The sequence below is a fragment of the Talpa europaea genome (genome assembly GCF_964194135.1).
Source record: "Talpa europaea genome assembly, chromosome: 6".
NCBI lineage: Eukaryota > Metazoa > Chordata > Mammalia > Eulipotyphla > Talpidae > Talpa > Talpa europaea.
In genome coordinates, this window is record NC_140072.1 from 89,856,779 (window position 1) to 89,870,775 (window position 13,997).

A 13,997-nucleotide genomic window follows, 5' to 3' on the forward strand; every position below is an offset into this window, starting at 1 on the left:
AAGTGTTTCTGAAGCAAGGTCCTTAAAGAAGGGCCCCCTAAATTATTAAACCCAGCCCTGCTAAAGGGCATGGAATGCAGCTTGCTTCTGACCCCACTGAGGCCTGCTCTGGCCATGGTTCCTTGGAGCCCTCCAGCCCAGGAACCTGCCCTGATCTCAATGCAGTTCCAGTCTAGCAGGGTCCAGGTTTTTCCCTTTTATATCAGGTTCCACGGTATTAAAAATGGGCTTTAAAACGAAACAATTTGATTAGAGCTTGATCAATACCAATCAACAGCTGGGATTGGATCCTCCCACCCACCTCCCCATCTTGGCTCTTAGTGTTCAGTTATGAAGCTCAACCCAATTGATACAGCTCCCCACCTCCCTGACAGGTGTTGTTATGTAAATAGCTGGGATTGTAAATGGACAGATCTGATTGGAGGTGTCATGGGTGCCAATCAACTAATAGGACCAATCAGGTTTAAAAAGCAGGCATCCTGGAGAGTATATAAGTCAGGCTCCAACCAGCTAGAAGAATTGGAGTGGAGAGTTGAAGAGGACTTGAAAGAGAGCTTGAAGAGGCAGTTGGAGAGACTGTCAGATTTGTCTGGAAGACCTTCACTGAGCTGTAATACTGATCCCTGTCCTCTGGCACCACACCTTCACAGACCTGACCTCTGACTCTGCCTCTAACACTGCTTGCTGAATTACATCATTGGCCCTGTACTGGTTATCCCTAAAAGAGCTGGTTGCTGTTGGCTTTATGCCTAATGTAGCTATAACACTGGTCCCTGCCTCTGACATATCCAGCACCACCCTTGGTGCTGTTGCCTTTGGTGCTGACAGATCTGGTGTCCAGTGCTGCCTGGCTCAGCCTATGGATTGGTATTGCTGACTGCTGTTGTGCCTCTTCTGCAGAGACCTTCAACCTTCAACCTTCAACCTTCAAGATCTTTAACTTAGCTACTTCTTCTGGTCCTGCCTCTAACTCTCTCCTCTCTTCCAAGTTCTCTTTCCCTCTCCTTTGTAAATAAACTCTATTGTTGTTGAACCCTGAACTTGAGTCAGGTCCTGCAACTTCAGTTGTAAGCACACAAGTGACAACCCAGCTTCTGTGACATTTTGGCTCCCCCAACCTTGCACAGTTACCTTTCCATCCCATCTAAATAATCTTTACAGCCATTAATGACAGTGGCAGAGTACTATTAACATTCCTATTATTCCTATTTTACATATTTGGCAGCTGAAACAATGATGCATAGTAAATTAAGCAAAAGTAATGCCTATGGGACAGAATCAGGATTAAACCCAGGTTTTCTGACTTAACACAAAATTTGTTATATGCCTACCTTTGAGATAGCATTATAGGATTTAATATTGGGCAATTTGGGACTTCCAATTAATTTTAGGAGATGGTATAGTATTTTCTAAATTAAAAAAAGAAAGAAGTCATCCAAGTTAAACATTCCATATATCACTTTGTTGAGGATTGGGGGTGAGTAGAATGTTGAAGACATGGTAAATATTCCCTACAGGTATAAATATTTCAATTGTCAAATTATGTAAACCCTATGCTGGTTGTCTATGGGTGTGAAAAGAGGATATTTAAAAAACGGAACCTGTACATATTTCTCTGAGAGAATTCATAAGTAGGAATCCTGAACATCTGAAATGTTTTGGAATGTTTACAAAGCAAAATAACAACAAACAAAATGCCAATTTCTTCAAACTGGGAACCTACAGGTTGAAAGGTTAAACAACATAAGGAGGGTTGGGGTGTGTTTTTCAGGAGGTATGAGCTATGCCTGAATTGCTGCAGAGGGCAGGAGAGGATACCACAGCCAGCGCACTCCAGTGGCTAACCTTGGACTTCCTTCCTATAGGAGCAGGATGGGCCACAGAGCAGGTTTCTATGATTGGAGCAGATGGGGTAAAGGAGAGGAGTCCTGGAGCCTTCAGTGGCTGTCTCAGGCTTTTATTGAGTTTTACATGTAGAGCAGCAACCAGGTACACAGCAGGCAGGTGTGCCAGGGGCTCCAGGAGGCCCTATGGGGTCTTCACTCTGGGCTTCCCTGGGGTTCTTTCTCCTGTTCTTTCCTCTTGCCTCTGCTTCTGTTGGCCAATATCTCAATACTGAGCCATGGCCCACAGAATTACTTCTAACAATGTAACAAATGCAGGTGCCCCATCAAGCAGGGCAATCCTAATGTAGGGAGGGCAGAAAAGCCTGAAAATCATTTACCCTACACTTCCCAAAGGGCCTCTGGTCTTCAGGATATTGCTGTAGGTAATGGCTCCTCCTCTACGGATGGAGAGAGGAAACTCAAACCATTTTATGACATATTTTCCAAGCCCAAACTGGACAAACTTTTCTAGCAAAAGAACAGAAGTTGAAAATTATTAACAGAGGTGGGACAAAACTGAAGCCTGGAGTCTCCATTTCCTTTTCAACACTTTCCTTAGTCATTTTTGACATTTCAGTGACTAAGTCACTGTATCAGACATGTAAATATCAGAAAAAGTTCCAATAGTTCTCTCTGAAGCTGTGTGGTATATTGTTGTTCCACAACTAACAAAAACTTTTCAGACAATTTAGCAAACTAATAAGCCAAATGCATCAGGATATGGTTATTTGTTTCACAAGTAAGTGCTTCAATTTGGTAAAGGACTCACCATTGTTTTACTAATTTGTTTTTTTTTTTTAAGCTATTTGTTAGTATGGATTATTTTCACTGCCCCTGCCCTCACACATCTCAGAGTATATAGGAGACCAGGATGTTCTGGCATAATGAGTCACACTCAATAGTAACAACAGAATTACAAGCACCTTAGGAATACAGCAATCAGGACACTTCAAGTTCATATGAGTGGGTTCACCAGACAAAAAAGGGAGAGCTTTCCTTAAGGATGACAAAATAGAAAAGTAAGCAAGCATTTAAAAAAAAAAAATGAACTCAATGTGTTGCCATGGTTTCCACCCCACTCACAGTGTTCTCATCTAGAATACCACTTAGATATAATAACCGAAGGACTCATGTGAGATTAGCAGTAATCCTTACTTTATGTCTCAGGAGCAAAAAGACTGTTGTTATCACTGGAGCAGAGAAATTCAATGTTCTGGAGACAGAGAGATTAAATGCAGGCAATAGGAAATCACTGAACATTTTTTAGCAAGAGTGGGGGTAGCATTTGTAAACTTTTATTAAAAGATCATTTTAGGGATGATGTAGAGATGCACTGAAAGGTAGAATTCTTTAAATAGAAGCTTCCTTATTACATTTAAACTAAATTATTTGCAATGGTTCTTTACCCATCTCCTGTAGTAAGGGGGCACCTCTCTGACATGGTGAAATCCAATAAAGCATCGGTGTTCCCAGGGTTTTAAATCCATGTGTCTCCATTTTTCAGGGGCACAAAGAAAATTTTCTTAGAGCAGCTGCCCCAGCCTAAAACCTGATAAACTGTGATGGGTCCTTCACCATTTACAAAAAAATGTTTTCGAAGTATCAAAGTAATGGCTCCAAACAACTCAGATGTATATTATCTGTGTTGAGCTACCACATTGTCTTTTTATTTACTTTGAGATGTTGTTGTGAAGTAAATACTCTGTGCTCTCCGCAAATATGGGAGGGGATTTGCTTCACTCCTTAAGATAAGCAAGGAAAGCTTACAAGGAAATTTCTCAAAAGTAGGGCAATAACACATATGATAGTTCCTAGGTATTTTTCCAGGGAATTTCTAAATTGAGTTTAGAGTTTGTTCCTAATGCCTAGCATCCTGTTGGAATTAGGATTTCAAATTTAGAAGACATCCAATAATTATACAAAATTGCTTTGGAAGACAGTGTGAAAGACTGAAGAAAAACACAACTTTTCACCTTTGTGTTTTGGGATGTTTGGTAATAGAGCCAGGGTTTCTGAAAGGGGGAAGGTTTTATCCTTGTGTTTTTAATCATCTCAACTTTGAAATCAATCTTTTGGCACTATGACCCCATTTCTACTCTGTCAGTATACAGATTACTATTTTCTTTTTCATTTTCTACTTTCAAAAGAGGTGAGAGACTTCAAAAACTCATTCTCAAACTTTTTGAATCAAGGTATCCAGGAAAATGATGCCCTGTCTGCCATTTACAAATAACCAGGTAGGTATTATTTAAGTCAGAAAGCCAGAAAAACAATGAACTCTTCTTTACTCTTTTATCTGTTGTTGACAGCTCCTTATATTTTCTTAGTCAGGGAAGAGGGAAAGAGTGGCTGGTGATGGCTAATTACCTAGGATCAACTCTAAGTTCTGATAACTAGTTACAGTGTGTGTGTGTATGTGTGTGTGTTGGGGGGAGAAGGGCTGTTAACAGTTCTCCATACTGACAATGCTCTGACACAAACTTGGAGTCCTACAATTCAACTCAATTCTGACAGTCTTACCTGTCAGACCCCACGGGTTAAGGACTCAGTCCTAAATGGCTATGTCCTACTTCAGATGCCAATTTCAGGTCCAGGTTGTCACTTGGGCTTCTGACCAGCCAACTACAGATCAGAGGTTTCCCCATGACCTTTTCCATCAATTCAATTAATTTGCTAGCATGACTCATAGGACTCAAGCATTTTATTTACCAGATAAATTATAAAAGATAAATTATAAATTTTTATAAATAATAAATTATAAAAGATAAATTATAAAATTTATAATTTTATTATAAAAAACTATAACTCAGGAAGAGTCAGGTGGAAGAAATGCAAAGGACAAGGTCTGGAAGAAAGGAACAGGCGCCCATGCTATCTCAGAGCATACACTCTCCCTGCATCTCCATGTGTTCACCAACCTGGAGGCTCCCCTAACCCAATTCTTTTGGGTTTTTATGGATGCTTCATTATATAGCCATGTTCTCACTGAGCTTTTCTCCTGTCTTGTTGGGTGTCAACCTTTTCATCAGCTGGTGGCCCATGGTTTGCCTATGAAGACATATTTTGTATCTTATGAAGATATATCTTATTTGGGGATGTTGCTCATCCCCCATGTAGGATATTCTCTTAAATCCTTTCCCCTTGTTGCCGAACAAATGGGTGGGTTCTTGTGTCCAAGCGACTGAGGAATGATCACCGGCACACCGGATTGAAGATTAGCAAATTCAGGTTGATTGCAAAAGGGATTCCTGACAGCAGGAGGAGGTTCAAGGGAGGAGCCCTGAGTTAGGGTGCTGGTTCTTTTTTATAGGGCTTCTGAGGACTCTCTACCCCTCTCCAAAGCTCCCAGGGGGCTTTTTCCTTCTTTGGGGTACTTTTCCACCGCCCCCTGCCCTTTCACTGCCCTCCTTTGTCTCCTCGCCCCTTCTTCTAGCCCAGAGGTGTGAGGCAACCACAAGCACTGCTCTTTCCCCACACCTTTCTTGTGGTTGCCAGCTCTGTGGCTGTCAGCCTTTGCCCACAAACCCCCCGCTCCTTCACCCTAACCTATATTTGTAAATTCCTTTAAGAAAGATCTTGAAAATCCTGCAAGAGAGTGGCACAGTAAAGACACTGGGCTTACCTCCTCCAGATACTCACAACAAAACTGCTGCAAAACAAAGCCAGACTCCTGCCAGGGAAAAAACTGATGACCACAGCACATAACAGGGGCAATGGTGGGACAGAAAGCAGTAGGGAAAACATTACAAACTTTGTTTAGAATGATAGCTAGTAGGGGGCAATAAGAAAGAAGAAAGAAGAGCATAAGAAAGAAGAGCAGCTGCTACGCTGAGTGCCCTATAGCTATTAGCTCGGGTACATGTCAACATCAGGGCTCCTAAGACCTGGTATTGCACTGGGTGAGGGGGTGCAGAAGCAGACACCTAGGACAGAGTGTACATTGCTGGAAAGCTTCAGAGGTGGGGGTCACTATTGGCTTGAGTCTGAGGCTCTTAACACAGAACAACTGTAGCCTGAATCAGATCAAAGCACCAGAACTTCACTATAGAAGAACTTCACTATAGAAGAGATTATCACTCAAAATCCAGGCTGGATTATCCAAAACACTAAAATTAGTAAAATTTTAATAACACTCTGCCGTCTCCACAAAGAAACATCTGAGCAAACCCAGTTTCATGACCACCTAACAGTGGGCACAAACACCCCGGGAAAAGACTGTGCTGAGGAGGACAAGAGAGTAACTCCCAGCCTGTTACCTGATATTAATTGCAATCAATCTCTGTCCAGGCTGCATCTAATGGTTCGAAATAGCTTAGAGAAGAAGTGGTCATGAAACTGTAAGAAACACTGAGACCAAGGAGCTGGCCTGAGGAGGGGATCCCTGTGGATGGCCACCACACAACTCTGGCACTCACAGCACAGCTGGAAGTTCAGATTCCTGACTCTGCTGGAAGTGATCCTTTGTTCCTCTTTACATATCTACACACACACACACGCACAAACACACACATACACACATACCTATGTTTTAATTAGGGTAAACCTTTCCATAACCACAAATATCTTATTAAAATAGGATGTTCCAAGTACCTTTGTTTGTGAGCCAAAATAAAGCTAAAATTAGTAAAATTTTAATAACACTCTAAAAATATTATTTTCAAAATGATTATTAATGTGGAAATCATAATTAGTACAGATAATATAAAAGATACTGAACTTTTCTATGGTAAAAAAATGTTTTATAAATCCCATTTGGTATTACAAAATAAACTTTACTGGTCAAAAACTTTGAAAATCTCAGAAAAATAAACACAAAAATGTTGATAATGCATATAATTTCCAAGTACTATCACAGACATGGGAATGTAATATCATTATTTGAATATAAGAAGATGTTACAAAAAGCAGAGAATTATCAAAATACAAAATAAGATATTCTGAAAGAAATGAAAACTAAAGATCTAGTAGTAATGACAACAATTTTTAATGTGCAATAGATACTGAATGCCCTGGTGAAAATGAACAGAACTATTAACTATTGATATTTCCTGAGGTAGTAGTAACAATGGACAGAAGTGGCTTTAAAAATTCCAAGACACAAAGAATTAACTTACCACCCCCTTAAAATAATCTCCTGAGAGAATCTAAGCACCATTAGCACACACATCTTAATGCAGTTAATGAAATTCTTCATATTTCAGTGGAAAAGTATTTCAACAATGACAATAAGGACATAGGGATCAGAAGCATATTCTGAGACACAAGAAAGTCAACACTTTCCTAAAAAGCTGCCACCATCTTTTCAGGATCCTCTTGTAACTGATTTCTCCCAGTTTCATGACCATCTGCAATCCTATTGCATCAAAGAACACTATCTCTGTTGAGTATTTGATATTCTTCATGAAACACCCCAACTAGTTTGGTGTATCCTTCATTGACATGAGTATTTACTGCCCTTTTAAATGGAGCAGCTCAGAGAACTGATCCAACCTCCTTTCATCTGAAAGTAGCAGGTTCATAGACTCCTTCTTTTGGAAGTTTGCTAATTTGCACCATGGAACCAAGATAAATAATCTCCCTCTCTTGTTTATCAATCAGAGACAAGTTTGGAATGAGAAATTGTTCCTGCCATTTTTTATCTTTGCCCGAACCTCTTGGAACCTGTTTGATATACAAAATTATCATACTTCCAAATATAAAACATTTATTAATTCTGCCTCCAAATTCTACAGCATCCAACCAATTCAGAATGAGATGTCCAAAAATGGATGTTTCTTTGAATATTGTCCAGGCACACATTCATTTTTGAGGGTTTAAAATAATAGGTAGGAAACTTATAGAATGTTCCAACATACTCTCTTGGGCCTGCAGCAAAAGATGAGCATATCTGGGGTGCCAAGAACATAGCCAGAACCTCAGGAGGATGAGCATGGCTTGGTTTCAAAGCTGAGAAAGGCAGCCAGCTGGTATTCTTTCTGAGATTCCTACTCTTACGGCTTCTGGACTGTCAGAGTGCAGCCAATGAACTAGCACAAGCCTGCTCCTCTTTTATACTTGCTACCCCTCGCCAGTGCCAGTTCCCCAATTGCTCTAGTAGGTGCAAAGACAACAGTTGAAAATCTACACCTGTCGAAGCCGATTAAAAAAAATGAAAAGAAGGAAACAGAAACACACATCACAAACGTGAGAGCAAGAAAACCCTAAGAGGAGCCCCCAACTCATGGCAGCAGTGGGGCGTGACAGAGGAGAATTCAGAGCAATGCAGGTGGAACTAAAAGAAAATGGAGGATATAAAAGAACAGAATAAAAATGAGGAAACTGTAAGGCAGCTACAACTAGAAATAAAGAAGTGAAGAAACACTATAGCTGATTTTAAAAATACAACTGAGCGTTAAAATGGGTGGAGCTCCGCAGCCAGGCGTCAGCCTCCCGGGAGGCCCTCCGGGTGCAGGAGCCAGCAGCGACCAGAGGTCAGATGCACATTCCCTCCAAGGACCCCAACAAATGAGATGGGATGAAAATCCCAAATGAAAAGGATTCCCCCAGGGACATGCCCCTGTGCTGCCTGGGTGTCACCAGTCGGTGGAAGCCACCTGGTGCGAGGGCAGTGCTCGCTGCTAGCTACAAACACGTTGGGGCTGAAGGAAGCCCTGAGCAAAACACCCGATTGTGCCACAGTCTCACGAGAAAGTCCTCCCTGGGGCCTGCTGCCCGCGGCCATCCCCAAGCGCGTGGTTAAACCTTCCCCGTGTTCCTGCAGGCGCCCCAGCTGCTTTCACTCCCCAGCCAGCCAGGCCAAGTTGCAGGGCCCTGGCAGCTCCGCCCGCGCCTGCAGGCCCTGTGGGCATCTCCGCCACCCTCGCCCACCCCGAGACGCCAGAGCCTGGAGGCCCAAGGCCCCACTCCCACTGCTTTTAGCCTTCTCTAAAAGCAGCCAGCGCAAGACGGCTTGTTCCTATCTAGACCCCAAGACGAAGGTGATGCCTATCCCTACAAGCCCATTTAAAAGTCCCAAGTTTCCGACTGGTGAACCCTTGGCGCAACGCCCGCGGCCCTCGGTGGGGAGGCTGGCCCCCGCACAGCCCTCGCGCCAGACACCCGACCTGGGAGCACGCCCGCCTTGCCACACCTGCTGGCCGCTGGCGACCCGTCGAACATGCCCTAGGCTCCGGCCTGCGGGCTGTGTGTGTCCGCTCGGCTACTTTCTCTGGAGCCCCGGAAAAAAAGTCCTCAGGGAGAAACGCACCCACAGGGGAGCACTTAGCCAGGCTGCTCCTGGGCGCTTCGCCCCAAGACAGCTTTTCTCTTTCTTGCTGTGCTGTGCCGCAGGCACTTTTCTCCGGAAAAGAATGATTTTACATTTCCAAAAAGTGTCAGCACACAAGGTGCACTGGATAAAACACCTCACCCGCATGCGGCTGTTCCGGCGGAGAGCAAGCTAGGTCCACTTACCACCGTTCCGAAAGTCGAGCGCCCGCACGCGCGCCGTGGACGTCCCCCTCGTGGCCTTTGGCAATACTCCAGAAGCAAAGGTGGCTTTGGGCCCCAAAAGCGCCCACCCTCCCCCCCTCCCCAGCTCCTGGAAAACACCCGCACTTGGACAGAGGCGCCACGCTGCAGACCTTCCAGGAGGGGGCGCAGGTGAGCACAGCGGGCCAACCACCTGTCTGCAGCCCTGGGTGCTCTCACTTCTGGGTTCGATCCTCATCCCAAGGAATATCATGGGGACCTGGTGACTGGTCATTGAGGTTTCTTAGGCCTGTGTGTCTCATCTTTGGTAGCATTAGCTCAGCGTTCACCAAGTCCCACTGAGCAGTTCTTCCTGGGGACCCAGTTGCTCCTCCAGGGCAGGTAGCCCCAGGGCCCACAGCACCATAGGGGAGGAATTCAGAGTCCAGTGTGTGACTTTCTCCTCCCAGCTTCCTAGACGTGACAGTTGAGATTTCATTGTGCCAGCCAGGTATCCGCAGTGGCAGGTGATACAGGCAGCTTGGTCTTCAATGAACAAAGGCCTTAGGTGTTTATATGCTGGGATAAGGCACCAGAATGCTGTTCACCTTGGTCTCTCCTCTCCTTTCATCGAGGTGAGTCCTGAGGCTGACAAAGACACATATTAAAAAGGCCCCCAATGATAATGGAGAGGATGCAGAAAGAAGGGGATCCAGTTCACTGTTGATGGGAATGTGAACTGGTGAAACCATTATGGAAGCAATGTTGTTTTATTTGAAAAAAAAAAAAAACCCTGAAAATGGAAATATCGTACAACTAGCAATCCACTCTTGGGCATATATCCACAGAATTGAAACCATCAACAACAACAAAAAAAAAAAATCATCTTCCACAATGTTCATAATAGCATTTTTTACAATAGCTGGGACATGGAAGCAATCTAAATGTCCATCCACAAACAAGTACAACAAGATGATGTGGTATGGCTACACTACGGAGCATTAGACAGTCATAAAAAAGAATGTAATGCAGCCCTTTTCAACATGTTGGAGGGAAATTGAGAGAATTATCTGCCGCAACGTAATCAGAACAATAAAAACAAATACTGCACATTTGCATAACAGACATCAGTAGCTTAAAACATTTTCAAAAACTAGTGGACATTAATAAATATCCTGAAGACTCTGCAGCTAAGAGGGAAGGGGACAGGAAAAGGGACAAGAGGACACAGGTTATGGCAGTGAGGGAAATAAGAAAAAAAGTCAAAAGCAAGTTAAACTTTAAACAATAGTGTGTCATTGCATCTCATCCTCACAAACTATGTGGATGGAAATGTTTCTACATTCTTCTCTAACTTAAATTCCTTTTTCTACCTGGGACCCTAAATGCTTTTTTCTATGTCCATTTGTCACTAAAAGATATGCAAAAATGGGCTTTGCCCACTTTCAAATTAGGATATATTTTCTTTCTTGCTGATTTGAAAGAATTCTCAAAAAGAAAAAGAAAAAAAAAAGAAACAACTTAAGATTTCTCCTTCCCAGATTTCTCCCACCCCTCAAAAATACTTTGGCACCATTAAGGGAGGTAATACAATAGAACCTCTGGTCATCATTTCTTACATTTTCATTCAAAAGTCATAGCATGTTTGTGTTGGAGGCTATCCTAGAAATCATTTACAGAAGGACATGATGAGGCCCAGAGAAACTCAGGGAATTCCCCAGTGACATAAAACAGTACGGTAAAGGCTGATGCTCCTGAAGACAATCTGATCTGTAGGCCTAGTGATACCTGGAGATGATGCCACTGTCATCAGAGGATGGTTGACCACGTTCATTACAACTTCAGAGTTGAGTCCTAATAGCAGAAGACAAGGTAATTCTTGGTAATTCTTGCAAGCTGTCTTCCAGTTCTTCAGCATAGGTGTACTTCATCTCGTTTGAAAGTTTCCTTGGGTGTTTTGTATAAATTAAGGTTTCCTCTTCCACTTTCCCATAGCAACTATTTACTTTTTCAGAGCAAATGTTTGCCATTTTATAGTCGAATTAAACTATAATTCATCATCATCATCATCATCATCATTATCATCATCATATTATCATTGAACTATAAAATTACGAGGCCAGCAACCGGGACTGTGTTATATCCCGATGTCTAGAATGATGCCTTGAGCACAGCAGGTACTCAAGAAATGATGAATAATGAATGTTTATGCCTTTTTTTCCAGTTTAAATGTAAAGTCTATAGGACTGGACTTCATCTTACTAGCTTAAAGTAAATCACTTAAAGTCAAATCAGTGTTTAAATAAAATAGACTGGAGCCAAGGTCACAAATTTAAATGCCTACCAAAGCAAGCAGGAAACAAATGAGCAAAGTCAGGTTGAATTGGAGAAGCACAACAGTGCAGGTGCAATGATAAGAAAATTATACTAATGGTGAGGATTCTGGCAAAGAAAAGAGCACAAGCTTATCTAAATAGGCTGGTTGTTGCCAAGTAGGAATTGAAAACTAATGTCCCTATGTCTAATTTTGTGCAGAGGCTGACATACTTATTTCAACACTAAAAAAAATCACATTTTTAAGATGCTGGTAATTAATTTGTTTTCAAAGAAAAACACTGTGTGGATTAAAACAAATCTTTCTGTGGGCAGTGCAGAGAAGCTACCAGGTCCCTAACTTCAGGTCCAGAATAAAAGGAACACATCAAGCGACTCTGTTGGGTCACTGAACCCAGTCTTCCGTCTTTCCAGTATGGGACCTCCTTTCTAAGTAGCATCATTGTGCCAGTAAACATTGTGCCCCCAAGAGAGCCAGATGGATCAACCCCTTTATTCTGATCCAGGACCTGCTGGGGCCAAAAAGAGATAGCACAGATGTGCTCTGTTGGCAGGCTTTGCAGTTTCAAAAGCCAGTAATTGGCTTGACATTTTTTAAATAGGAAAATCAACAAGACTAAAGTACTCTAAATTGACCATGAAATGCTCTCTAAGCAAAATTACCACCCGGTCTATCTGAAACGTCTTCTCAAAGAAATTGGAAGGGGGAGGAATAGATGAGAGAAGCCATTTTTCTTAAACTTACAAATTTTACATTGCCTACAGATTAGAGATAGTTCTTAAAATAGCAATGTGTAATTTGTAATTTGATTGAGATCTTTTGTACATAATGCAGAGGAACATGTGCACAAAAAAGGCCTTTTTCATATAATGATTTCATTTAGAAAATGCAATATATCACCTATTGATATTTCTTATATAGCAGGCCATGCCTTCATAGCTCAGATAGCTAGTTCTCAAAAGGAGAAAGTTGGTAAATCTCTCCCACTGGTACCCATATTAAAAAAAAAAAGTGGGCCTCCCTCGTGGTGCAAGGGGTTAATAACGCACAACACTATGAAGCAGTCCGCAGCCTCTGTAGCACGAGTTCAATCCCCTGCCAACCAGGAAGCACCCACATGGCGCAGCAGACCTCTCCTGTCTTGCCTGCTGCTCCCCTCAGCAGTGTGTTTCAGTCAGTCTGCCTGTTCTGTTCCTCATTCTGTCTCTGGTGAATCCTCTCACCCCCAGCATCTCTGGCCTGTACTCAGCTCTTGTATGCATAAATAAATAAATCTTAAAAAAAGAGACTTATTAATTTTTTACTTTATGTAAAGACTGGAACGAAAGATTTCATAGGCATTAATGGTTTTTAGGTAGGTATGGGTATTTTTTAATGATGGAAATAAGCTTATATTTGTCAAGCTATGACATATTTGACTAGATGAAATAGTGTTGATTATATTACAAAAAAAATCTCCATGATAATTACCTAAGAATTGCACTGTATATTAGGACTCCTGAAATGGATGATTTAATACATGACTTTTGTGAAATAGCTTCCCCACTGCTAATATCTGATTTTATAGTTCGTGGACACTTATAATGAAAAAAGAAATTGATTTGATACTTTTGGTATCAAAATTATGACACTTCAGAGGGGAAAAAAAGCAGACTGTGTCTCATTAATGTTGTTACTTTGCAGTAGCTTGTTACCAACTCAGCATTTATTCTAAGACCTGGGTTAGTTATAAAGGTGTTTCTAAGGACACTGAACTAAAGAAGTTGTTATCACAAAGGCAGATGTGAGAATTTCATATCATATGACCCCCATTTTTTCAACATACATTTTAATAATTAATTTTTGCAGACCTTTGCAAGCAGACATGGGGTATTTAAATATAAACATTAAAAGTTCATGTTTTTGGATGGCGCTGGAAGGGATCATGCTCAGTGAAATAAGCCAGGAAGAAAAAGAAAAATACTGGATGGTCTCACTCATAGCAGGAATCTAGAAAACTTAAATAAGGGACCAGGAAAATGAATAACTATAAGAAAGTAAAAATCAAAATCAACAAAAAACTATGAACCAGAGACACTCTTTGGGGGGCGGGAGGGGAGGGATTGGGGTCAGAATGGGGGGGTTGCAATTGTATGGGGAATATAAAAATAAAATTTATTATTAAAAAAAAAGTTCATGTTTTTTTTAATGCATTCAAGAATATCATGCTTTTACCCACTTACACAAGACAGCATTATTATTTTAATTAGACTTAGACTATTATAGTCTAAGTCAGTGAAAAGTCAGTAAAAAGTTTATTTCTCTAATAATATGGCTACGATATGATT

At 41.7% G+C, this 13,997-nt stretch overlaps 1 pseudogene across 1 annotated transcript; it reads right to left on the bottom strand.

Moving 5' to 3' along the window:
* Positions 1-7,247: 7,247 nt before the first annotated feature.
* Positions 7,248-7,791, bottom strand: LOC311171836 (protein NipSnap homolog 3A-like; annotated as a pseudogene). The gene has a single exon. The product of its transcript is annotated as a protein NipSnap homolog 3A-like (transcript).
* Between the last annotated feature and the right edge of the window lie 6,206 nt (positions 7,792-13,997).